Source organism: Pseudorasbora parva, chromosome 6 (assembly GCF_024679245.1).
Source record: "Pseudorasbora parva isolate DD20220531a chromosome 6, ASM2467924v1, whole genome shotgun sequence".
Classification (NCBI taxonomy): Eukaryota; Metazoa; Chordata; class Actinopteri; order Cypriniformes; family Gobionidae; genus Pseudorasbora; species Pseudorasbora parva.
The window spans coordinates 49,993,092-50,009,617 of record NC_090177.1 but is presented as its reverse complement, the minus strand read 5'-3'; the positions used below and the strand labels follow the sequence as shown (position 1 = coordinate 50,009,617).

The 16,526-nt window shown below is 49.7% G+C and overlaps 49 non-coding genes across 49 annotated transcripts; 40 read left to right on the top strand and 9 right to left on the bottom strand.

Annotated features, from left to right (window-relative positions):
• Positions 1 to 289: 289 nt before the first annotated feature.
• trnae-uuc (transfer RNA glutamic acid (anticodon UUC)) lies at positions 290 to 361 on the top strand. The gene has a single exon. It is a non-coding gene; the product is annotated as a tRNA-Glu (tRNA).
• A 123-nt stretch (positions 362 to 484) lies between these two features.
• trnay-gua (transfer RNA tyrosine (anticodon GUA)) lies at positions 485 to 571 on the top strand. Its single transcript is given in 2 exon segments — positions 485 to 521; positions 536 to 571. It is a non-coding gene; the product is annotated as a tRNA-Tyr (tRNA).
• A 54-nt stretch (positions 572 to 625) lies between these two features.
• On the bottom strand, positions 626 to 697 carry trnae-cuc (transfer RNA glutamic acid (anticodon CUC)). Its single transcript has one exon. It is a non-coding gene; the product is annotated as a tRNA-Glu (tRNA).
• A 280-nt stretch (positions 698 to 977) lies between these two features.
• Positions 978 to 1,064, top strand: trnay-gua (transfer RNA tyrosine (anticodon GUA)). Its single transcript is given in 2 exon segments — positions 978 to 1,014; positions 1,029 to 1,064. It is a non-coding gene; the product is annotated as a tRNA-Tyr (tRNA).
• Positions 1,065 to 1,470: 406 nt separating this feature from the next.
• Positions 1,471 to 1,557, top strand: trnay-gua (transfer RNA tyrosine (anticodon GUA)). The gene is given in 2 exon segments: positions 1,471 to 1,507; positions 1,522 to 1,557. It is a non-coding gene; the product is annotated as a tRNA-Tyr (tRNA).
• Positions 1,558 to 1,869: 312 nt separating this feature from the next.
• On the top strand, positions 1,870 to 1,942 carry trnar-acg (transfer RNA arginine (anticodon ACG)). The gene has a single exon. It is a non-coding gene; the product is annotated as a tRNA-Arg (tRNA).
• A 425-nt stretch (positions 1,943 to 2,367) lies between these two features.
• Positions 2,368 to 2,439, top strand: trnae-uuc (transfer RNA glutamic acid (anticodon UUC)). Its single transcript has one exon. It is a non-coding gene; the product is annotated as a tRNA-Glu (tRNA).
• A 123-nt stretch (positions 2,440 to 2,562) lies between these two features.
• On the top strand, positions 2,563 to 2,649 carry trnay-gua (transfer RNA tyrosine (anticodon GUA)). Its single transcript is given in 2 exon segments — positions 2,563 to 2,599; positions 2,614 to 2,649. It is a non-coding gene; the product is annotated as a tRNA-Tyr (tRNA).
• Positions 2,650 to 2,703: 54 nt separating this feature from the next.
• On the bottom strand, positions 2,704 to 2,775 carry trnae-cuc (transfer RNA glutamic acid (anticodon CUC)). Its single transcript has one exon. It is a non-coding gene; the product is annotated as a tRNA-Glu (tRNA).
• Positions 2,776 to 3,055: 280 nt separating this feature from the next.
• Positions 3,056 to 3,142, top strand: trnay-gua (transfer RNA tyrosine (anticodon GUA)). The gene is given in 2 exon segments: positions 3,056 to 3,092; positions 3,107 to 3,142. It is a non-coding gene; the product is annotated as a tRNA-Tyr (tRNA).
• A 312-nt stretch (positions 3,143 to 3,454) lies between these two features.
• Positions 3,455 to 3,527, top strand: trnar-acg (transfer RNA arginine (anticodon ACG)). The gene has a single exon. It is a non-coding gene; the product is annotated as a tRNA-Arg (tRNA).
• A 425-nt stretch (positions 3,528 to 3,952) lies between these two features.
• trnae-uuc (transfer RNA glutamic acid (anticodon UUC)) lies at positions 3,953 to 4,024 on the top strand. The gene has a single exon. It is a non-coding gene; the product is annotated as a tRNA-Glu (tRNA).
• A 123-nt stretch (positions 4,025 to 4,147) lies between these two features.
• On the top strand, positions 4,148 to 4,234 carry trnay-gua (transfer RNA tyrosine (anticodon GUA)). The gene is given in 2 exon segments: positions 4,148 to 4,184; positions 4,199 to 4,234. It is a non-coding gene; the product is annotated as a tRNA-Tyr (tRNA).
• A 54-nt stretch (positions 4,235 to 4,288) lies between these two features.
• Positions 4,289 to 4,360, bottom strand: trnae-cuc (transfer RNA glutamic acid (anticodon CUC)). Its single transcript has one exon. It is a non-coding gene; the product is annotated as a tRNA-Glu (tRNA).
• Positions 4,361 to 4,640: 280 nt separating this feature from the next.
• trnay-gua (transfer RNA tyrosine (anticodon GUA)) lies at positions 4,641 to 4,727 on the top strand. The gene is given in 2 exon segments: positions 4,641 to 4,677; positions 4,692 to 4,727. It is a non-coding gene; the product is annotated as a tRNA-Tyr (tRNA).
• Positions 4,728 to 5,039: 312 nt separating this feature from the next.
• Positions 5,040 to 5,112, top strand: trnar-acg (transfer RNA arginine (anticodon ACG)). The gene has a single exon. It is a non-coding gene; the product is annotated as a tRNA-Arg (tRNA).
• Positions 5,113 to 5,537: 425 nt separating this feature from the next.
• On the top strand, positions 5,538 to 5,609 carry trnae-uuc (transfer RNA glutamic acid (anticodon UUC)). The gene has a single exon. It is a non-coding gene; the product is annotated as a tRNA-Glu (tRNA).
• Positions 5,610 to 5,732: 123 nt separating this feature from the next.
• trnay-gua (transfer RNA tyrosine (anticodon GUA)) lies at positions 5,733 to 5,819 on the top strand. The gene is given in 2 exon segments: positions 5,733 to 5,769; positions 5,784 to 5,819. It is a non-coding gene; the product is annotated as a tRNA-Tyr (tRNA).
• A 54-nt stretch (positions 5,820 to 5,873) lies between these two features.
• trnae-cuc (transfer RNA glutamic acid (anticodon CUC)) lies at positions 5,874 to 5,945 on the bottom strand. Its single transcript has one exon. It is a non-coding gene; the product is annotated as a tRNA-Glu (tRNA).
• Positions 5,946 to 6,225: 280 nt separating this feature from the next.
• trnay-gua (transfer RNA tyrosine (anticodon GUA)) lies at positions 6,226 to 6,312 on the top strand. The gene is given in 2 exon segments: positions 6,226 to 6,262; positions 6,277 to 6,312. It is a non-coding gene; the product is annotated as a tRNA-Tyr (tRNA).
• Positions 6,313 to 6,718: 406 nt separating this feature from the next.
• Positions 6,719 to 6,805, top strand: trnay-gua (transfer RNA tyrosine (anticodon GUA)). The gene is given in 2 exon segments: positions 6,719 to 6,755; positions 6,770 to 6,805. It is a non-coding gene; the product is annotated as a tRNA-Tyr (tRNA).
• A 312-nt stretch (positions 6,806 to 7,117) lies between these two features.
• On the top strand, positions 7,118 to 7,190 carry trnar-acg (transfer RNA arginine (anticodon ACG)). Its single transcript has one exon. It is a non-coding gene; the product is annotated as a tRNA-Arg (tRNA).
• A 425-nt stretch (positions 7,191 to 7,615) lies between these two features.
• Positions 7,616 to 7,687, top strand: trnae-uuc (transfer RNA glutamic acid (anticodon UUC)). Its single transcript has one exon. It is a non-coding gene; the product is annotated as a tRNA-Glu (tRNA).
• A 123-nt stretch (positions 7,688 to 7,810) lies between these two features.
• Positions 7,811 to 7,897, top strand: trnay-gua (transfer RNA tyrosine (anticodon GUA)). The gene is given in 2 exon segments: positions 7,811 to 7,847; positions 7,862 to 7,897. It is a non-coding gene; the product is annotated as a tRNA-Tyr (tRNA).
• A 54-nt stretch (positions 7,898 to 7,951) lies between these two features.
• On the bottom strand, positions 7,952 to 8,023 carry trnae-cuc (transfer RNA glutamic acid (anticodon CUC)). Its single transcript has one exon. It is a non-coding gene; the product is annotated as a tRNA-Glu (tRNA).
• Positions 8,024 to 8,303: 280 nt separating this feature from the next.
• trnay-gua (transfer RNA tyrosine (anticodon GUA)) lies at positions 8,304 to 8,390 on the top strand. The gene is given in 2 exon segments: positions 8,304 to 8,340; positions 8,355 to 8,390. It is a non-coding gene; the product is annotated as a tRNA-Tyr (tRNA).
• Positions 8,391 to 8,796: 406 nt separating this feature from the next.
• Positions 8,797 to 8,883, top strand: trnay-gua (transfer RNA tyrosine (anticodon GUA)). The gene is given in 2 exon segments: positions 8,797 to 8,833; positions 8,848 to 8,883. It is a non-coding gene; the product is annotated as a tRNA-Tyr (tRNA).
• A 312-nt stretch (positions 8,884 to 9,195) lies between these two features.
• trnar-acg (transfer RNA arginine (anticodon ACG)) lies at positions 9,196 to 9,268 on the top strand. Its single transcript has one exon. It is a non-coding gene; the product is annotated as a tRNA-Arg (tRNA).
• Positions 9,269 to 9,693: 425 nt separating this feature from the next.
• trnae-uuc (transfer RNA glutamic acid (anticodon UUC)) lies at positions 9,694 to 9,765 on the top strand. Its single transcript has one exon. It is a non-coding gene; the product is annotated as a tRNA-Glu (tRNA).
• A 123-nt stretch (positions 9,766 to 9,888) lies between these two features.
• Positions 9,889 to 9,975, top strand: trnay-gua (transfer RNA tyrosine (anticodon GUA)). Its single transcript is given in 2 exon segments — positions 9,889 to 9,925; positions 9,940 to 9,975. It is a non-coding gene; the product is annotated as a tRNA-Tyr (tRNA).
• Positions 9,976 to 10,029: 54 nt separating this feature from the next.
• Positions 10,030 to 10,101, bottom strand: trnae-cuc (transfer RNA glutamic acid (anticodon CUC)). Its single transcript has one exon. It is a non-coding gene; the product is annotated as a tRNA-Glu (tRNA).
• A 280-nt stretch (positions 10,102 to 10,381) lies between these two features.
• On the top strand, positions 10,382 to 10,468 carry trnay-gua (transfer RNA tyrosine (anticodon GUA)). Its single transcript is given in 2 exon segments — positions 10,382 to 10,418; positions 10,433 to 10,468. It is a non-coding gene; the product is annotated as a tRNA-Tyr (tRNA).
• Positions 10,469 to 10,874: 406 nt separating this feature from the next.
• Positions 10,875 to 10,961, top strand: trnay-gua (transfer RNA tyrosine (anticodon GUA)). The gene is given in 2 exon segments: positions 10,875 to 10,911; positions 10,926 to 10,961. It is a non-coding gene; the product is annotated as a tRNA-Tyr (tRNA).
• A 312-nt stretch (positions 10,962 to 11,273) lies between these two features.
• trnar-acg (transfer RNA arginine (anticodon ACG)) lies at positions 11,274 to 11,346 on the top strand. Its single transcript has one exon. It is a non-coding gene; the product is annotated as a tRNA-Arg (tRNA).
• Positions 11,347 to 11,771: 425 nt separating this feature from the next.
• Positions 11,772 to 11,843, top strand: trnae-uuc (transfer RNA glutamic acid (anticodon UUC)). The gene has a single exon. It is a non-coding gene; the product is annotated as a tRNA-Glu (tRNA).
• A 123-nt stretch (positions 11,844 to 11,966) lies between these two features.
• Positions 11,967 to 12,053, top strand: trnay-gua (transfer RNA tyrosine (anticodon GUA)). The gene is given in 2 exon segments: positions 11,967 to 12,003; positions 12,018 to 12,053. It is a non-coding gene; the product is annotated as a tRNA-Tyr (tRNA).
• A 54-nt stretch (positions 12,054 to 12,107) lies between these two features.
• Positions 12,108 to 12,179, bottom strand: trnae-cuc (transfer RNA glutamic acid (anticodon CUC)). Its single transcript has one exon. It is a non-coding gene; the product is annotated as a tRNA-Glu (tRNA).
• Positions 12,180 to 12,459: 280 nt separating this feature from the next.
• On the top strand, positions 12,460 to 12,546 carry trnay-gua (transfer RNA tyrosine (anticodon GUA)). Its single transcript is given in 2 exon segments — positions 12,460 to 12,496; positions 12,511 to 12,546. It is a non-coding gene; the product is annotated as a tRNA-Tyr (tRNA).
• A 406-nt stretch (positions 12,547 to 12,952) lies between these two features.
• On the top strand, positions 12,953 to 13,039 carry trnay-gua (transfer RNA tyrosine (anticodon GUA)). The gene is given in 2 exon segments: positions 12,953 to 12,989; positions 13,004 to 13,039. It is a non-coding gene; the product is annotated as a tRNA-Tyr (tRNA).
• A 312-nt stretch (positions 13,040 to 13,351) lies between these two features.
• trnar-acg (transfer RNA arginine (anticodon ACG)) lies at positions 13,352 to 13,424 on the top strand. The gene has a single exon. It is a non-coding gene; the product is annotated as a tRNA-Arg (tRNA).
• A 425-nt stretch (positions 13,425 to 13,849) lies between these two features.
• Positions 13,850 to 13,921, top strand: trnae-uuc (transfer RNA glutamic acid (anticodon UUC)). Its single transcript has one exon. It is a non-coding gene; the product is annotated as a tRNA-Glu (tRNA).
• A 123-nt stretch (positions 13,922 to 14,044) lies between these two features.
• On the top strand, positions 14,045 to 14,131 carry trnay-gua (transfer RNA tyrosine (anticodon GUA)). Its single transcript is given in 2 exon segments — positions 14,045 to 14,081; positions 14,096 to 14,131. It is a non-coding gene; the product is annotated as a tRNA-Tyr (tRNA).
• Positions 14,132 to 14,185: 54 nt separating this feature from the next.
• Positions 14,186 to 14,257, bottom strand: trnae-cuc (transfer RNA glutamic acid (anticodon CUC)). The gene has a single exon. It is a non-coding gene; the product is annotated as a tRNA-Glu (tRNA).
• A 280-nt stretch (positions 14,258 to 14,537) lies between these two features.
• trnay-gua (transfer RNA tyrosine (anticodon GUA)) lies at positions 14,538 to 14,624 on the top strand. Its single transcript is given in 2 exon segments — positions 14,538 to 14,574; positions 14,589 to 14,624. It is a non-coding gene; the product is annotated as a tRNA-Tyr (tRNA).
• Positions 14,625 to 15,030: 406 nt separating this feature from the next.
• trnay-gua (transfer RNA tyrosine (anticodon GUA)) lies at positions 15,031 to 15,117 on the top strand. The gene is given in 2 exon segments: positions 15,031 to 15,067; positions 15,082 to 15,117. It is a non-coding gene; the product is annotated as a tRNA-Tyr (tRNA).
• Positions 15,118 to 15,429: 312 nt separating this feature from the next.
• Positions 15,430 to 15,502, top strand: trnar-acg (transfer RNA arginine (anticodon ACG)). The gene has a single exon. It is a non-coding gene; the product is annotated as a tRNA-Arg (tRNA).
• A 425-nt stretch (positions 15,503 to 15,927) lies between these two features.
• trnae-uuc (transfer RNA glutamic acid (anticodon UUC)) lies at positions 15,928 to 15,999 on the top strand. The gene has a single exon. It is a non-coding gene; the product is annotated as a tRNA-Glu (tRNA).
• A 123-nt stretch (positions 16,000 to 16,122) lies between these two features.
• Positions 16,123 to 16,209, top strand: trnay-gua (transfer RNA tyrosine (anticodon GUA)). The gene is given in 2 exon segments: positions 16,123 to 16,159; positions 16,174 to 16,209. It is a non-coding gene; the product is annotated as a tRNA-Tyr (tRNA).
• A 54-nt stretch (positions 16,210 to 16,263) lies between these two features.
• On the bottom strand, positions 16,264 to 16,335 carry trnae-cuc (transfer RNA glutamic acid (anticodon CUC)). The gene has a single exon. It is a non-coding gene; the product is annotated as a tRNA-Glu (tRNA).
• Between the last annotated feature and the right edge of the window lie 191 nt (positions 16,336 to 16,526).

Genomic DNA, 16,526 nt, shown 5'->3' with positions numbered 1-16,526 from the left:
CATCGCATAAGTACTGTCACAGGGACCTTGCTTTAATGAGCAGTTTTAAGTATCTATTATGTGATCACAAGAATGGGATAAAGTTTCACCCCCTGGGCGAAACAAATGACAGCTTCTTCCATTGAGTCTGTTAAAACTGAATTCGGTAAACAATGCCTTCGGATCATACCCATATTTTTAAAGGGGACGATCACACACTGAAAGCCAAAGGGCTCAACAGAACCCTGCCCTTGTACGTACCACATGGATGAAAAACACCCCCACAAGCCTGCTTGATAGGTGCAGGAATTCCCATATGGTCTAGCGGTCAGGATTCCTGGTTTTCACCCAGGCGGCCCGGGTTCGACTCCCGGTATGGGAAGTTGTGATTGTTTTGGCTTCCCTTACTGAACAGCCAGCGCTTCGGTCTGCGGCAAAAGCACTTTTAGCCGGCAGTGGAGCTGCAGCAACCTGATAGGTTGAGGTTCTGTTGCTCACCTGCGTGCCTTCGATAGCTCAGCTGGTAGAGCGGAGGACTGTAGGTGGAAGGTTGGAAATCCTTAGGTCGCTGGTTCGACTCCGGCTCGAAGGAGGTCATTTTTCACATGCAAACACTTTCTTGGCTGTGTTGGAGGGAAAAAGACTGTTCCCTGACCGGGAATCGAACCCGGGCCGCGGCGGTGAGAGCGCCGAATCCTAACCACTAGACCACCAGGGAAGGACTTTTCGATGAGCCTTCTAAATCCTGACTGTGGGCCTCTACCGTGTTTTGCTGCAACTTCTCAAGCTAGACCACTAAGGCTAGCCTTTTTGTCCTGGAGAGAGTCTCTGACTCTGGATCACAGTTCTTCCACTGAGAAACAGTCCAGTCAATTACCAACAAGACGTGTAAACACCTGCAAGGCGCCAGACCGGTGGGCCAGTGGCCTAATGGAAAACGCGTCTGACTATGGATCAGAAATTTCTGATAGGTTGAGCTTTCGTTCGTAATCTCTGTGCCTTCGATAGCTCAGCTGGTAGAGCGGAGGACTGTAGGTGAAAGGTTGGCAATCCTTAGGTCGCTGGTTCGACTCCGGCTCGAAGGAGGTCCCTTTTCACATGCAAACCCTTTCTTGGCTAAGTTGCAAGGCAAAAGCATGTTCCCTGACCGGGAATCAAATCCGGGCCGCGGCGGTGAGAGCGCCGAATCCTAACCACTAGACCACCAGGGAAGGACTTTTCGATGAGCCTTCTAAATCCTGACTGTGGGCCTCTACCGTGTTTTGCTGCAACTTCTCAAGCTAGACCACTAAGGCTAGCCTTTTTGTCCTAGAGAGAGTCTCTGACTCTAGATCACAGTTCTTCCACTGAGAAACAGTCCAGTCAATTACCAACAAGACGTGTAAACACCTGCAAGGCGCCAGACCGGTGGGCCAGTGGCCTAATGGAAAACGCGTCTGACTATGGATCAGAAATTTCTGATAGGTTGAGCTTTCGTTCGTAATCTCTGTGCCTTCGATAGCTCAGCTGGTAGAGCGGAGGACTGTAGGTGAAAGGTTGGCAATCCTTAGGTCGCTGGTTCGACTCCGGCTCGAAGGAGGTCCCTTTTCACATGCAAACCCCTTCTTGGCTAAGTTGCAAGGCAAAAGCATGTTCCCTGACCGGGAATCAAATCCGGGCCGCGGCGGTGAGAGCGTCGAATCCTAACCACTAGACCACCAGGGAAGGACTTTCTTATTCGCCTCCTAAATCCTGGCTGTTGGCCTCTACCAGATTTTGCTGCAACTTCTAAGGCTAGCCTTTTCCTCCTGGAGAGAATCTCTTACTCTGGATCACAGTTCTTCCACTGAGAAGCTGTTCAGTCAAACACCAACAAGACGCGTATAAACACCAGCAAGTCGTTCCTAAAGTGGGCCAGTGGCGCAATGGATAACGCGTCTGACTACGGATCAGAAGATTCTAGGTTCGACTCCTGGCTGGCTCGAACGATTGTTTTTGCTTTGCTTTCAGCCTTTAATTATTAAATTGATTTATGTTTCTTATAAATTGACAGTCCAACCATAGGCTGTTTTGTCTGCGAGATAGCGCTTACCATTCATTACCGTGCGTGTTTTCAAATGCATCGCATAAGTACTGTCACAGGGACCTTGCTTTAATGAGCAGTTTTAAGTATCTATTATGTGATCACAAGAATGGGATAAAGTTTCACCCCCTGGGCGAAACAAATGACAGCTTCTTACATTGAGTCTGTTAAAACTGAATTCGGTAAACAATGCCTTCGGATCATACCCATATTTTTAAAGGGGACGATCACACACTGAAAGCCAAAGGGCTCAACAGAACCCTGCCCTTGTACGTACCACATGGATGAAAAACACCCCCACAAGCCTGCTTGATAGGTGCAGGAATTCCCATATGGTCTAGCGGTCAGGATTCCTGGTTTTCACCCAGGCGGCCCGGGTTCGACTCCCGGTATGGGAAGTTGTGATTGTTTTGGCTTCCCTTACTGAACAGCCAGCGCTTCGGTCTGCGGCAAAAGCACTTTTAGCCGGCAGTGGAGCTGCAGCAACCTGATAGGTTGAGGTTCTGTTGCTCACCTGCGTGCCTTCGATAGCTCAGCTGGTAGAGCGGAGGACTGTAGGTGGAAGGTTGGAAATCCTTAGGTCGCTGGTTCGACTCCGGCTCGAAGGAGGTCATTTTTCACATGCAAACACTTTCTTGGCTGTGTTGGAGGGAAAAAGACTGTTCCCTGACCGGGAATCGAACCCGGGCCGCGGCGGTGAGAGCGCCGAATCCTAACCACTAGACCACCAGGGAAGGACTTTTCGATGAGCCTTCTAAATCCTGACTGTGGGCCTCTACCGTGTTTTGCTGCAACTTCTCAAGCTAGACCACTAAGGCTAGCCTTTTTGTCCTGGAGAGAGTCTCTGACTCTGGATCACAGTTCTTCCACTGAGAAACAGTCCAGTCAATTACCAACAAGACGTGTAAACACCTGCAAGGCGCAAGACCGGTGGGCCAGTGGCCTAATGGAAAACGCGTCTGACTATGGATCAGAAATTTCTGATAGGTTGAGCTTTCGTTCGTAATCTCTGTGCCTTCGATAGCTCAGCTGGTAGAGCGGAGGACTGTAGGTGAAAGGTTGGCAATCCTTAGGTCGCTGGTTCGACTCCGGCTCGAAGGAGGTCCCTTTTCACATGCAAACCCTTTCTTGGCTAAGTTGCAAGGCAAAAGCATGTTCCCTGACCGGGAATCAAATCCGGGCCGCGGCGGTGAGAGCGCCGAATCCTAACCACTAGACCACCAGGGAAGGACTTTCTTATTCGCCTCCTAAATCCTGGCTGTTGGCCTCTACCAGATTTTGCTGCAACTTCTAAGGCTAGCCTTTTCCTCCTGGAGAGAATCTCTTACTCTGGATCACAGTTCTTCCACTGAGAAGCTGTTCAGTCAAACACCAACAAGACGTGTATAAACACCAGCAAGTCGTTCCTACAGTGGGCCAGTGGCGCAATGGATAACGCGTCTGACTACGGATCAGAAGATTCTAGGTTCGACTCCTGGCTGGCTCGAACGATTGTTTTTGCTTTGCTTTCAGCCTTTAATTATTAAATTGATTTATGTTTCTTATAAATTGACAGTCCAACCATAGGCTGTTTTGTCTGCGAGATAGCGCTTACCATTCATTACCGTGCGTGTTTTCAAATGCATCGCATAAGTACTGTCACAGGGACCTTGCTTTAATGAGCAGTTTTAAGTATCTATTATGTGATCACAAGAATGGGATAAAGTTTCACCCCCTGGGCGAAACAAATGACAGCTTCTTCCATTGAGTCTGTTAAAACTGAATTCGGTAAACAATGCCTTCGGATCATACCCATATTTTTAAAGGGGACGATCACACACTGAAAGCCAAAGGGCTCAACAGAACCCTGCCCTTGTACGTACCACATGGATGAAAAACACCCCCACAAGCCTGCTTGATAGGTGCAGGAATTCCCATATGGTCTAGCGGTCAGGATTCCTGGTTTTCACCCAGGCGGCCCGGGTTCGACTCCCGGTATGGGAAGTTGTGATTGTTTTGGCTTCCCTTACTGAACAGCCAGCGCTTCGGTCTGCGGCAAAAGCACTTTTAGCCGGCAGTGGAGCTGCAGCAACCTGATAGGTTGAGGTTCTGTTGCTCACCTGCGTGCCTTCGATAGCTCAGCTGGTAGAGCGGAGGACTGTAGGTGGAAGGTTGGAAATCCTTAGGTCGCTGGTTCGACTCCGGCTCGAAGGAGGTCATTTTTCACATGCAAACACTTTCTTGGCTGTGTTGGAGGGAAAAAGACTGTTCCCTGACCGGGAATCGAACCCGGGCCGCGGCGGTGAGAGCGCCGAATCCTAACCACTAGACCACCAGGGAAGGACTTTTCGATGAGCCTTCTAAATCTTGACTGTGGGCCTCTACCGTGTTTTGCTGCAACTTCTCAAGCTAGACCACTAAGGCTAGCCTTTTTGTCCTGGAGAGAGTCTCTGACTCTGGATCACAGTTCTTCCACTGAGAAACAGTCCAGTCAATTACCAACAAGACGTGTAAACACCTGCAAGGCGCCAGACCGGTGGGCCAGTGGCCTAATGGAAAACGCGTCTGACTATGGATCAGAAATTTCTGATAGGTTGAGCTTTCGTTCGTAATCTCTGTGCCTTCGATAGCTCAGCTGGTAGAGCGGAGGACTGTAGGTGAAAGGTTGGCAATCCTTAGGTCGCTGGTTCGACTCCGGCTCGAAGGAGGTCCCTTTTCACATGCAAACCCTTTCTTGGCTAAGTTGCAAGGCAAAAGCATGTTCCCTGACCGGGAATCAAATCCAGGCCGCGGCGGTGAGAGCGCCGAATCCTAACCACTAGACCACCAGGGAAGGACTTTCTTATTCGCCTCCTAAATCCTGGCTGTTGGCCTCTACCAGATTTTGCTGCAACTTCTAAGGCTAGCCTTTTCCTCCTGGAGAGAATCTCTTACTCTGGATCACAGTTCTTCCACTGAGAAGCTGTTCAGTCAAACACCAACAAGACGCGTATAAACACCAGCAAGTCGTTCCTACAGTGGGCCAGTGGCGCAATGGATAACGCGTCTGACTACGGATCAGAAGATTCTAGGTTCGACTCCTGGCTGGCTCGAACAATTGTTTTTGCTTTGCTTTCAGCCTTTAATTATTAAATTGATTTATGTTTCTTATAAATTGACAGTCCAACCATAGGCTGTTTTGTCTGCGAGATAGCGCTTACCATTCATTACCGTGCGTGTTTTCAAATGCATCGCATAAGTACTGTCACAGGGACCTTGCTTTAATGAGCAGTTTTAAGTATCTATTATGTGATCACAAGAATGGGATAAAGTTTCACCCCCTGGGCGAAACAAATGACAGCTTCTTCCATTGAGTCTGTTAAAACTGAATTCGGTAAACAATGCCTTCGGATCATACCCATATTTTTAAAGGGGACGATCACACACTGAAAGCCAAAGGGCTCAACAGAACCCTGCCCTTGTACGTACCACATGGATGAAAAACACCCCCACAAGCCTGCTTGATAGGTGCAGGAATTCCCATATGGTCTAGCGGTCAGGATTCCTGGTTTTCACCCAGGCGGCCCGGGTTCGACTCCCGGTATGGGAAGTTGTGATTGTTTTGGCTTCCCTTACTGAACAGCCAGCGCTTCGGTCTGCGGCAAAAGCACTTTTAGCCGGCAGTGGAGCTGCAGCAACCTGATAGGTTGAGGTTCTGTTGCTCACCTGCGTGCCTTCGATAGCTCAGCTGGTAGAGCGGAGGACTGTAGGTGGAAGGTTGGAAATCCTTAGGTCGCTGGTTCGACTCCGGCTCGAAGGAGGTCATTTTTCACATGCAAACACTTTCTTGGCTGTGTTGGAGGGAAAAAGACTGTTCCCTGACCGGGAATCGAACCCGGGCCGCGGCGGTGAGAGCGCCGAATCCTAACCACTAGACCACCAGGGAAGGACTTTTCGATGAGCCTTCTAAATCCTGACTGTGGGCCTCTACCGTGTTTTGCTGCAACTTCTCAAGCTAGACCACTAAGGCTAGCCTTTTTGTCCTGGAGAGAGTCTCTGACTCTGGATCACAGTTCTTCCACTGAGAAACAGTCCAGTCAATTACCAACAAGACGTGTAAACACCTGCAAGGCGCCAGACCGGTGGGCCAGTGGCCTAATGGAAAACGCGTCTGACTATGGATCAGAAATTTCTGATAGGTTGAGCTTTCGTTCGTAATCTCTGTGCCTTCGATAGCTCAGCTGGTAGAGCGGAGGACTGTAGGTGAAAGGTTGGCAATCCTTAGGTCGCTGGTTCGACTCCGGCTCGAAGGAGGTCCCTTTTCACATGCAAACCCTTTCTTGGCTAAGTTGCAAGGCAAAAGCATGTTCCCTGACCGGGAATCAAATCCGGGCCGCGGCGGTGAGAGCGCCGAATCCTAACCACTAGACCACCAGGGAAGGACTTTTCGATGAGCCTTCTAAATCCTGACTGTGGGCCTCTACCGTGTTTTGCTGCAACTTCTCAAGCTAGACCACTAAGGCTAGCCTTTTTGTCCTGGAGAGAGTCTCTGACTCTGGATCACAGTTCTTCCACTGAGAAACAGTCCAGTCAATTACCAACAAGACGTGTAAACACCTGCAAGGCGCCAGACCGGTGGGCCAGTGGCCTAATGGAAAACGCGTCTGACTATGGATCAGAAATTTCTGATAGGTTGAGCTTTCGTTCATAATCTCTGTGCCTTCGATAGCTCAGCTGGTAGAGCGGAGGACTGTAGGTGAAAGGTTGGCAATCCTTAGGTCGCTGGTTCGACTCCGGCTCGAAGGAGGTCCCTTTTCACATGCAAACCCTTTCTTGGCTAAGTTGCAAGGCAAAAGCATGTTCCCTGACCGGGAATCAAATCCGGGCCGCGGCGGTGAGAGCGCCGAATCCTAACCACTAGACCACCAGGGAAGGACTTTCTTATTCGCCTCCTAAATCCTGGCTGTTGGCCTCTACCAGATTTTGCTGCAACTTCTAAGGCTAGCCTTTTCCTCCTGGAGAGAATCTCTTACTCTGGATCACAGTTCTTCCACTGAGAAGCTGTTCAGTCAAACACCAACAAGACGCGTATAAACACCAGCAAGTCGTTTCTACAGTGGGCCAGTGGCGCAATGGATAACGCGTCTGACTACGGATCAGAAGATTCTAGGTTCGACTCCTGGCTGGCTCGAACGATTGTTTTTGCTTTGCTTTCAGCCTTTAATTATTAAATTGATTTATGTTTCTTATAAATTGACAGTCCAACCATAGGCTGTTTTGTCTGCGAGATAGCGCTTACCATTCATTACCGTGCGTGTTTTCAAATGCATCGCATAAGTACTGTCACAGGGACCTTGCTTTAATGAGCAGTTTTAAGTATCTATTATGTGATCACAAGAATGGGATAAAGTTTCACCCCCTGGGCGAAACAAATGACAGCTTCTTCCATTGAGTCTGTTAAAACTGAATTCGGTAAACAATGCCTTCGGATCATACCGATATTTTTAAAGGGGACGATCACACACTGAAAGCCAAAGGGCTCAACAGAACCCTGCCCTTGTACGTACCACATGGATGAAAAACACCCCCACAAGCCTGCTTGATAGGTGCAGGAATTCCCATATGGTCTAGCGGTCAGGATTCCTGGTTTTCACCCAGGCGGCCCGGGTTCGACTCCCGGTATGGGAAGTTGTGATTGTTTTGGCTTCCCTTACTGAACAGCCAGCACTTCGGTCTGCGGCAAAAGCACTTTTAGCCGGCAGTGGAGCTGCAGCAACCTGATAGGTTGAGGTTCTGTTGCTCACCTGCGTGCCTTCGATAGCTCAGCTGGTAGAGCGGAGGACTGTAGGTGGAAGGTTGGAAATCCTTAGGTCGCTGGTTCGACTCCGGCTCGAAGGAGGTCATTTTTCACATGCAAACACTTTCTTGGCTGTGTTGGAGGGAAAAAGACTGTTCCCTGACCGGGAATCGAACCCGGGCCGCGGCGGTGAGAGCGCCGAATCCTAACCACTAGACCACCAGGGAAGGACTTTTCGATGAGCCTTCTAAATCCTGACTGTGGGCCTCTACCGTGTTTTGCTGCAACTTCTCAAGCTAGACCACTAAGGCTAGCCTTTTTGTCCTGGAGAGAGTCTCTGACTCTGGATCACAGTTCTTCCACTGAGAAACAGTCCAGTCAATTACCAACAAGACGTGTAAACACCTGCAAGGCGCCAGACCGGTGGGCCAGTGGCCTAATGGAAAACGCGTCTGACTATGGATCAGAAATTTCTGATAGGTTGAGCTTTCGTTCGTAATCTCTGTGCCTTCGATAGCTCAGCTGGTAGAGCGGAGGACTGTAGGTGAAAGGTTGGCAATCCTTAGGTCGCTGGTTCGACTCCGGCTCGAAGGAGGTCCCTTTTCACATGCAAACCCTTTCTTGGCTAAGTTGCAAGGCAAAAGCATGTTCCCTGACCGGGAATCAAATCCGGGCCGCGGCGGTGAGAGCGCCGAATCCTAACCACTAGACCACCAGGGAAGGACTTTTCGATGAGCCTTCTAAATCCTGACTGTGGGCCTCTACCGTGTTTTGCTGCAACTTCTCAAGCTAGACCACTAAGGCTAGCCTTTTATTTCTGGAGAGAGTCTCTGACTCTGGATCACAGTTCTTCCACTGAGAAACAGTCCAGTCAATTACCAACAAGACGTGTAAACACCTGCAAGGCGCCAGACCGGTGGGCCAGTGGCCTAATGGAAAACGCGTCTGACTATGGATCAGAAATTTCTGATAGGTTGAGCTTTCGTTCGTAATCTCTGTGCCTTCGATAGCTCAGCTGGTAGAGCGGAGGACTGTAGGTGAAAGGTTGGCAATCCTTAGGTCGCTGGTTCGACTCCGGCTCGAAGGAGGTCCCTTTTCACATGCAAACCCTTTCTTGGCTAAGTTGCAAGGCAAAAGCATGTTCCCTGACCGGGAATCAAATCCGGGCCGCGGCGGTGAGAGCGCCGAATCCTAACCACTAGACCACCAGGGAAGGACTTTCTTATTCGCCTCCTAAATCCTGGCTGTTGGCCTCTACCAGATTTTGCTGCAACTTCTAAGGCTAGCCTTTTCCTCCTGGAGAGAATCTCTTACTCTGGATCACAGTTCTTCCACTGAGAAGCTGTTCAGTCAAACACCAACAAGACGCGTATAAACACCAGCAAGTCGTTCCTACAGTGGGCCAGTGGCGCAATGGATAACGCGTCTGACTACGGATCAGAAGATTCTAGGTTCGACTCCTGGCTGGCTCGAACAATTGTTTTTGCTTTGCTTTCAGCCTTTAATTATTAAATTGATTTATGTTTCTTATAAATTGACAGTCCAACCATAGGCTGTTTTGTCTGCGAGATAGCGCTTACCATTCATTACCGTGCGTGTTTTCAAATGCATCGCATAAGTACTGTCACAGGGACCTTGCTTTAATGAGCAGTTTTAAGTATCTATTATGTGATCACAAGAATGGGATAAAGTTTCACCCCCTGGGCGAAACAAATGACAGCTTCTTCCATTGAGTCTGTTAAAACTGAATTCGGTAAACAATGCCTTCGGATCATACCCATATTTTTAAAGGGGACGATCACACACTGAAAGCCAAAGGGCTCAACAGAACCCTGCCCTTGTACGTACCACATGGATGAAAAACACCCCCACAAGCCTGCTTGATAGGTGCAGGAATTCCCATATGGTCTAGCGGTCAGGATTCCTGGTTTTCACCCAGGCGGCCCGGGTTCGACTCCCGGTATGGGAAGTTGTGATTGTTTTGGCTTCCCTTACTGAACAGCCAGCGCTTCGGTCTGCGGCAAAAGCACTTTTAGCCGGCAGTGGAGCTGCAGCAACCTGATAGGTTGAGGTTCTGTTGCTCACCTGCGTGCCTTCGATAGCTCAGCTGGTAGAGCGGAGGACTGTAGGTGGAAGGTTGGAAATCCTTAGGTCGCTGGTTCGACTCCGGCTCGAAGGAGGTCATTTTTCACATGCAAACACTTTCTTGGCTGTGTTGGAGGGAAAAAGACTGTTCCCTGACCGGGAATCGAACCCGGGCCGCGGCGGTGAGAGCGCCGAATCCTAACCACTAGACCACCAGGGAAGGACTTTTCGATGAGCCTTCTAAATCCTGACTGTGGGCCTCTACCGTGTTTTGCTGCAACTTCTCAAGCTAGACCACTAAGGCTAGCCTTTTTGTCCTGGAGAGAGTCTCTGACTCTGGATCACAGTTCTTCCACTGAGAAACAGTCCAGTCAATTACCAACAAGACGTGTAAACACCTGCAAGGCGCCAGACCGGTGGGCCAGTGGCCTAATGGAAAACGCGTCTGACTATGGATCAGAAATTTCTGATAGGTTGAGCTTTCGTTCGTAATCTCTGTGCCTTCGATAGCTCAGCTGGTAGAGCGGAGGACTGTAGGTGAAAGGTTGGCAATCCTTAGGTCGCTGGTTCGACTCCGGCTCGAAGGAGGTCCCTTTTCACATGCAAACCCTTTCTTGGCTAAGTTGCAAGGCAAAAGCATGTTCCCTGACCGGGAATCAAATCCGGGCCGCGGCGGTGAGAGCGCCGAATCCTAACCACTAGACCACCAGGGAAGGACTTTTCGATGAGCCTTCTAAATCCTGACTGTGGGCCTCTACCGTGTTTTGCTGCAACTTCTCAAGCTAGACCACTAAGGCTAGCCTTTTTGTCCTGGAGAGAGTCTCTGACTCTGGATCACAGTTCTTCCACTGAGAAACAGCCCAGTCAATTACCAACAAGACGTGTAAACACCTGCAAGGCGCCAGACCGGTGGGCCAGTGGCCTAATGGAAAACGCGTCTGACTATGGATCAGAAATTTCTGATAGGTTGAGCTTTCGTTCATAATCTCTGTGCCTTCGATAGCTCAGCTGGTAGAGCGGAGGACTGTAGGTGAAAGGTTGGCAATCCTTAGGTCGCTGGTTCGACTCCGGCTCGAAGGAGGTCCCTTTTCACATGCAAACCCTTTCTTGGCTAAGTTGCAAGGCAAAAGCATGTTCCCTGACCGGGAATCAAATCCGGGCCGCGGCGGTGAGAGCGCCGAATCCTAACCACTAGACCACCAGGGAAGGACTTTCTTATTCGCCTCCTAAATCCTGGCTGTTGGCCTCTACCAGATTTTGCTGCAACTTCTAAGGCTAGCCTTTTCCTCCTGGAGAGAATCTCTTACTCTGGATCACAGTTCTTCCACTGAGAAGCTGTTCAGTCAAACACCAACAAGACGCGTATAAACACCAGCAAGTCGTTCCTACAGTGGGCCAGTGGCGCAATGGATAACGCGTCTGACTACGGATCAGAAGATTCTAGGTTCGACTCCTGGCTGGCTCGAACGATTGTTTTTGCTTTGCTTTCAGCCTTTAATTATTAAATTGATTTATGTTTCTTATAAATTGACAGTCCAACCATAGGCTGTTTTGTCTGCGAGATAGCGCTTACCATTCATTACCGTGCGTGTTTTCAAATGCATCGCATAAGTACTGTCACAGGGACCTTGCTTTAATGAGCAGTTTTAAGTATCTATTATGTGATCACAAGAATGGGATAAAGTTTCACCCCCTGGGCGAAACAAATGACAGCTTCTTCCATTGAGTCTGTTAAAACTGAATTCGGTAAACAATGCCTTCGGATCATACCGATATTTTTAAAGGGGACGATCACACACTGAAAGCCAAAGGGCTCAACAGAACCCTGCCCTTGTACGTACCACATGGATGAAAAACACCCCCACAAGCCTGCTTGATAGGTGCAGGAATTCCCATATGGTCTAGCGGTCAGGATTCCTGGTTTTCACCCAGGCGGCCCGGGTTCGACTCCCGGTATGGGAAGTTGTGATTGTTTTGGCTTCCCTTACTGAACAGCCAGCGCTTCGGTCTGCGGCAAAAGCACTTTTAGCCGGCAGTGGAGCTGCAGCAACCTGATAGGTTGAGGTTCTGTTGCTCACCTGCGTGCCTTCGATAGCTCAGCTGGTAGAGCGGAGGACTGTAGGTGGAAGGTTGGAAATCCTTAGGTCGCTGGTTCGACTCCGGCTCGAAGGAGGTCATTTTTCACATGCAAACACTTTCTTGGCTGTGTTGGAGGGAAAAAGACTGTTCCCTGACCGGGAATCGAACCCGGGCCGCGGCGGTGAGAGCGCCGAATCCTAACCACTAGACCACCAGGGAAGGACTTTTCGATGAGCCTTCTAAATCCTGACTGTGGGCCTCTACCGTGTTTTGCTGCAACTTCTCAAGCTAGACCACTAAGGCTAGCCTTTTTGTCCTGGAGAGAGTCTCTGACTCTGGATCACAGTTCTTCCACTGAGAAACAGTCCAGTCAATTACCAACAAGACGTGTAAACACCTGCAAGGCGCCAGACCGGTGGGCCAGTGGCCTAATGGAAAACGCGTCTGACTATGGATCAGAAATTTCTGATAGGTTGAGCTTTCGTTCGTAATCTCTGTGCCTTCGATAGCTCAGCTGGTAGAGCGGAGGACTGTAGGTGAAAGGTTGGCAATCCTTAGGTCGCTGGTTCGACTCCGGCTCGAAGGAGGTCCCTTTTCACATGCAAACCCTTTCTTGGCTAAGTTGCAAGGCAAAAGCATGTTCCCTGACCGGGAATCAAATCCGGGCCGCGGCGGTGAGAGCGCCGAATCCTAACCACTAGACCACCAGGGAAGGACTTTTCGATGAGCCTTCTAAATCCTGACTGTGGGCCTCTACCGTGTTTTGCTGCAACTTCTCAAGCTAGACCACTAAGGCTAGCCTTTTATTTCTGGAGAGAGTCTCTGACTCTGGATCACAGTTCTTCCACTGAGAAACAGTCCAGTCAATTACCAACAAGACGTGTAAACACCTGCAAGGCGCCAGACCGGTGGGCCAGTGGCCTAATGGAAAACGCGTCTGACTATGGATCAGAAATTTCTGATAGGTTGAGCTTTCGTTCGTAATCTCTGTGCCTTCGATAGCTCAGCTGGTAGAGCGGAGGACTGTAGGTGAAAGGTTGGCAATCCTTAGGTCGCTGGTTCGACTCCGGCTCGAAGGAGGTCCCTTTTCACATGCAAACCCTTTCTTGGCTAAGTTGCAAGGCAAAAGCATGTTCCCTGACCGGGAATCAAATCCGGGCCGCGGCGGTGAGAGCGCCGAATCCTAACCACTAGACCACCAGGGAAGGACTTTCTTATTCGCCTCCTAAATCCTGGCTGTTGGCCTCTACCAGATTTTGCTGCAACTTCTAAGGCTAGCCTTTTCCTCCTGGAGAGAATCTCTTACTCTGGATCACAGTTCTTCCACTGAGAAGCTGTTCAGTCAAACACCAACAAGACGCGTATAAACACCAGCAAGTCGTTCCTACAGTGGGCCAGTGGCGCAATGGATAACGCGTCTGACTACGGATCAGAAGATTCTAGGTTCGACTCCTGGCTGGCTCGAACGATTGTTTTTGCTTTGCTTTCAGCCTTTTATTATTAAATTGATTTATGTTTCTTATAAATTGACAGTCCAACCATAGGCTGTTTTGTCTGCGAGATAGCGCTTACCATTCATTACCGTGCGTGTTTTCAAATGCATCGCATAAGTACTGTCACAGGGACCTTGCTTTAATGAGCAGTTTTAAGTATCTATTATGTGATCACAAGAATGGGATAAAGTTTCACCCCCTGGGCGAAACAAATGACAGCTTCTTCCATTGAGTCTGTTAAAACTGAATTCGGTAAACAATGCCTTCGGATCATACCCATATTTTTAAAGGGGACGATCACACACTGAAAGCCAAAGGGCTCAACAGAACCCTGCCCTTGTACGTACCACATGGATGAAAAACACCCCCACAAGCCTGCTTGATAGGTGCAGGAATTCCCATATGGTCTAGCGGTCAGGATTCCTGGTTTTCACCCATGCGGCCCGGGTTCGACTCCCGGTATGGGAAGTTGTGATTGTTTTGGCTTCCCTTACTGAACAGCCAGCGCTTCGGTCTGCGGCAAAAGCACTTTTAGCCGGCAGTGGAGCTGCAGCAACCTGATAGGTTGAGGTTCTGTTGCTCACCTGCGTGCCTTCGATAGCTCAGCTGGTAGAGCGGAGGACTGTAGGTGGAAGGTTGGAAATCCTTAGGTCGCTGGTTCGACTCCGGCTCGAAGGAGGTCATTTTTCACATGCAAACACTTTCTTGGCTGTGTTGGAGGGAAAAAGACTGTTCCCTGACCGGGAATCGAACCCGGGCCGCGGCGGTGAGAGCGCCGAATCCTAACCACTAGACCACCAGGGAAGGACTTTTCGATGAGCCTTCTAAATCCTGACTGTGGGCCTCTACCGTGTTTTGCTGCAACTTCTCAAGCTAGACCACTAAGGCTAGCCTTTTTGTCCTGGAGAGAGTCTCTGACTCTGGATCACAGTTCTTCCACTGAGAAACAGTCCAGTCAATTACCAACAAGACGTGTAAACACATGCAAGGCGCCAGACCGGTGGGCCAGTGGCCTAATGGAAAACGCGTCTGACTATGGATCAGAAATTTCTGATAGGTTGAGCTTTCGTTCGTAATCTCTGTGCCTTCGATAGCTCAGCTGGTAGAGCGGAGGACTGTAGGTGAAAGGTTGGCAATCCTTAGGTCGCTGGTTCGACTCCGGCTCGAAGGAGGTCCCTTTTCACATGCAAACCCTTTCTTGGCTAAGTTGCAAGGCAAAAGCATGTTCCCTGACCGGGAATCAAATCCGGGCCGCGGCGGTGAGAGCGCCGAATCCTAACCACTAGACCACCAGGGAAGGACTTTTCGATGAGCCTTCTAAATCCTGACTGTGGGCCTCTACCGTGTTTTGCTGCAACTTCTCAAGCTAGACCACTAAGGCTAGCCTTTTTGTCCTGGAGAGAGTCTCTGACTCTGGATCACAGTTCTTCCACTGAGAAACAGTCCAGTCAATTACCAACAAGACGTGTAAACACCTGCAAGGCGCCAGACCGGTGGGCCAGTGGCCTAATGGAAAACGCGTCTGACTATGGATCAGAAATTTCTGATAGGTTGAGCTTTCGTTCGTAATCTCTGTGCCTTCGATAGCTCAGCTGGTAGAGCGGAGGACTGTAGGTGAAAGGTTGGCAATCCTTAGGTCGCTGGTTCGACTCCGGCTCGAAGGAGGTCCCTTTTCACATGCAAACCCTTTCTTGGCTAAGTTGCAAGGCAAAAGCATGTTCCCTGACCGGGAATCAAATCCGGGCCGCGGCGGTGAGAGCGCCGAATCCTAACCACTAGACCACCAGGGAAGGACTTTCTTATTCGCCTCCTAAATCCTGGCTGTTGGCCTCTACCAGATTTTGCTGCAACTTCTAAGGCTAGCCTTTTCCTCCTGGAGAGAATCTCTTACTCTGGATCACAGTTCTTCCACTGAGAAGCTGTTCAGTCAAACACCAACAAGACGCGTATAAACACCAGCAAGTCGTTCCTAAAGTGGGCCAGTGGCGCAATGGATAACGCGTCTGACTACGGATCAGAAGATTCTAGGTTCGACTCCTGGCTGGCTCGAACGATTGTTTTTGCTTTGCTTTCAGCCTTTAATTATTAATTTGATTTATGTTTCTTATAAATTGACAGTCCAACCATAGGCTGTTTTGTCTGCGAGATAGCGCTTACCATTCATTACCGTGCGTGTTTTCAAATGCATCGCATAAGTACTGTCACAGGGACCTTGCTTTAATGAGCAGTTTTAAGTATCTATTATGTGATCACAAGAATGGGATAAAGTTTCACCCCCTGGGCGAAACAAATGACAGCTTCTTCCATTGAGTCTGTTAAAACTGAATTCGGTAAACAATGCCTTCGGATCATACCCATATTTTTAAAGGGGACGATCACACACTGAAAGCCAAAGGGCTCAACAGAACCCTGCCCTTGTACGTACCACATGGATGAAAAACACCCCCACAAGCCTGCTTGATAGGTGCAGGAATTCCCATATGGTCTAGCGGTCAGGATTCCTGGTTTTCACCCAGGCGGCCCGGGTTCGACTCCCGGTATGGGAAGTTGTGATTGTTTTGGCTTCCCTTACTGAACAGCCAGCGCTTCGGTCTGCGGCAAAAGCACTTTTAGCCGGCAGTGGAGCTGCAGCAACCTGATAGGTTGAGGTTCTGTTGCTCACCTGCGTGCCTTCGATAGCTCAGCTGGTAGAGCGGAGGACTGTAGGTGGAAGGTTGGAAATCCTTAGGTCGCTGGTTCGACTCCGGCTCGAAGGAGGTCATTTTTCACATGCAAACACTTTCTTGGCTGTGTTGGAGGGAAAAAGACTGTTCCCTGACCGGGAATCGAACCCGGGCCGCGGCGGTGAGAGCGCCGAATCCTAACCACTAGACCACCAGGGAAGGACTTTTCGATGAGCCTTCTAAATCCTGACTGTGGGCCTCTACCGTGTTTTGCTGCAACTTCTCAAGCTAGACCACTAAGGCTAGCCTTTTTGTCCTGGAGAGAGTCTCTGACTCTGGATCACAGTTCTTCCACTGAGAAACAGTCCAGTCAATTACCAACAAGACGTGTAAACACCTGCAAGGCGCCA